Source organism: Mauremys mutica, unplaced genomic scaffold, assembly GCF_020497125.1.
Source record: "Mauremys mutica isolate MM-2020 ecotype Southern unplaced genomic scaffold, ASM2049712v1 Super-Scaffold_1427, whole genome shotgun sequence".
Lineage (NCBI taxonomy): Eukaryota > Metazoa > Chordata > Testudines > Geoemydidae > Mauremys > Mauremys mutica.
Window position 1 is genome coordinate 185,892 of NW_025423352.1, and position 3,432 is coordinate 189,323.

The following is a 3,432-nucleotide window of genomic DNA, read 5'->3' on the forward strand; positions in this document are numbered from 1 at the left end:
GCCAAGATTATAAAAGGGTTAAAAAAGAACTAGATAAGTGCATGGAGGACAGGTCCCTTAGGGGCTATTTGCCAGGATGGACAGGGATGGTGTCCCTAGTCTCTGTTTGCCAGAAGCTGGGAATGAGTGACAGGGGATGGATCACTTGATGGTTACCTGTTCTGTTCATTCCCTCTGGGGCACCGGGCATTGGCCACTGTTGGAAGAGAGGTTTCAGAGTAGCAACCATGTTAGTCTGTATCCGCAAAAAGAACAGGAGGACTTGTGGCACCTTGGAGACTAACAAATTTATTGTAGCATAAGCTTTCCTGGGCTACAGCCCACTTCATCGGCAGACAGGATACTGGGCTAGATGGACCTTTGGTCTGACCTAGCCTGGCCACTCTTACGTTTACTTTTCAAAAAACAAAGAAAAAAGAATGAGAAATGGTATTTTTGTCTTAGGTAGTCCCTACAGTTTATGGTGTCTTAGAGCCTGATTCAAAGTGGTCCAGTTCCAGGGGGTAGTTCTGGGGGAGGGATGTGGCTCTGGTCTGATTTGGAGGGTTGGCCTGGTCTTTTGGGGGTACATCTGGTCCTGATCCCAGTCTGTGTGCCTCTCGGCCTTGGGGGGAGGACAAGCAAGTCTAGTATGACTAATTATACTGTCAGTAAACTGTATTAAAATTTTGATGTTTTTTTATTTTTAAAATATTTTAAATAGTTTTAAATTCACCCCCAATTTCATATCAAAATGTAATACAAGCCCTGGTGGTTCCTATGAGAAATGTGGATGGTGAGATAGTGGGAATGGGCCTTTTTCGTGGGAACAGCACATGGCTAGTATTTTGGGTGCTCTGGCTTTTGTTAGCTGTGTTTTATTTTCTCTGTTTTCTTTTATAATTTATTTTATATCCACTTGTGTGCGTATCTTTTTTTCCCCTCGGGCTACCACTGCTGGTACCCTAGTGGCAGCCACCTCCATCTGCAACTTAACCTTCAAATATTGTTAATAAAACCTGTGTGCTGTGTCAAACACAAGTCCTGTGTCGATCTCCTGTCTTTTACAATTATTCCCCATGGGGGCCCACACATATGTTTGGTGCCAGGCCCCCAGAAGTTTCATCCAGCACTGGACACCTGTATGGTAGCAAAATGCAGCGACTTCTAGCACTCCAGCCTGGAACCAAGTAAATAATATAGGGGCAGGCACACAGCTCTGCTTACCCTGTGGGCTACAGGAAAGGGATCAGATGAGATGGCACCCACTGATACATGGGCCTGCATGGTGTCATGGAAGCAGCATATAAGGTTGAGTAGTTTGTAGCTGTTTGGCCTGAGGTTGGTACTCACGTTCATCAGCTCTTCCAGACAGGGGGAACTGAACCCGAGTCTCCCACAGCCCAGGGGAGTGCATGAACCGTGGAGCTAAACGTTATAAAGCAGCTGATGTGACCAAACCCACCTCTTCCTTCTCCCCCTATCGCCAGTTTGTGTGGCGTGAGGCAGCTGCCTACCTCCAGTCCAACAAGAAATGCCTTAGGCACCTGAGTCACCTGACGGCAGGGGCTGGGTTCCCATTTGTGGAGTGCTAAGCAGAGACAGACACCCCTCTGCAACCCAGATTTAGACATCTATCTGGGGGCAGGGGGCAGGGCTTAGGACAATGTGCTTCTCCCAGCCCCTCACTCCCGACCTGCAGCCCCCTGCCAGTCCAGCCCTGCCCCACCAGCTCTGCGGTGACATTTTTTTCCCAATGTCTTTGATTTCTTTTCTAGATTTTTTTTAGTCTCTTTCTGTTATTTTTTTTCTGTTCGTTTCTTGCTATTTGACTGTCCTTTGTTACTGTTACTATTCAATGTCTGGGTGGTTTTCTGTTCATTTTTTACCTCTTACAAGTTTTCAAATGGAATTCTCCCCCCTGCCCCCCAGCTCCAGTCCCATCTGCTGGAAACGTTGACTGTTCTGCAGCACCGAGCAATGAAATTTTACTTCTGACTATATTTAAATGACGTTGAATATTCCTCATGCGGTGCTAGTACCTCCCCCTTGCCAGCCTCTCCCATTGACTAGCTCACATGGAGACAGGGCAGGGGGTGCGGGTACAGGGGGTACAGACCACCCGGTATGGTAAGTGCTCCCTCCTCCTCCTCCCTCCCCCACCAGGGTAGCAGCAGCCGCCTGGGGCTCCCCTGCTTCCACAGCCCTGGCCATGTACACAGCTGCCGGAGCCCTGGGGAAGCGGCGGGGCTCCAGTGGCTATTTAAAGGGCTGGGGCGATAGAAGCAATGGGAGCGACGGACTTTTTAAGTAGTCCACAGATCCCCACAGCCCTACCCCAGGGCTCCAGCAGTGTGGCTGTGATGGCAATTTAAAGGGCCCCCAGGCCCTTTAAATTGTTCCCTGGAGAAGCCGGGGCACCCCGGTACAGTGCACTGACTCTTGCCAATACACCGAACCGGGGCTTGGGCACGGGACCCTCTCAGGGGCAGGGCCCGATTTAGGGGAATTGGTTGAATTGGCCTAAAGCCAGCCCTGCCAGTATATCCAGGACATTACTAGCACACTTTTCTCCCACCAATACCCAGTAGTTGCACTGTCATCTCCCATAGCTACTTACGCTGCAGCTTTATTGTTAAAACTAAATTGGGAAGAAAGACGCCTGATTCAGAACTTGTTTAATGGTTACTTTATTGCTAAAGGGTGTAGTGGGGTGTAGACTTGGAGAGAGGAAGGTTTCTATGATGTAGGCAAGATCAAGTATTTTATCCAAAATCAGAATACGAATGGTGCTGGTCTTCTTGGTATCTGACCTTGAGCTATTGTCAAAAGTTTGAGGGTGACTCTTCTCCTTCCTCATATTTTGGTTAGGATTCCATTGATAAAGGGATTGGCCTCAAATACCTGGTTGTAGGACTCTTCCACGGTGTAGTTTTCATCTTGGGTTGCCCGGTCCTAATTATAGTAAAGCATGTACTTTAGTCTTTGTAATTATCTGTTATAACTCCGTAGCTTTTTATGAAGGCAGGAGTAAAATAAAAGTAGCTGCAATAGTTTCATACTTAACTAACACTGAAAATGTACATAATTTAAATCAGACTCCTAATCTTAATTTTTGTTTAATAAATAAATCCATAAGAAAACTATGTTGGGAAACTGCTATAGGGAAGTGCACTTCTCCTATATAGGTCATAAGGATCCTATCTGTCTGAAACTGGCTGCTCTTTCTTTCTTTGATCTGCAGAATGACTGATGCTTTTCAGACATCAGTTGTGGGTACAGAAGGGTTTCATTGCACCTTCTCTCTTGGCACCAGCTACTGTTCTCCCTTCTTGTTGTATTGATAGTGGGTGGGTGTGTCTCACCTTTCTTTAAAATCACATATGCTAGGGACAGTCTTGTCCTCTTCTCCTCTCCTGATGTCAGCGTAGATGCAGGCAGTGCAAAGTGTAC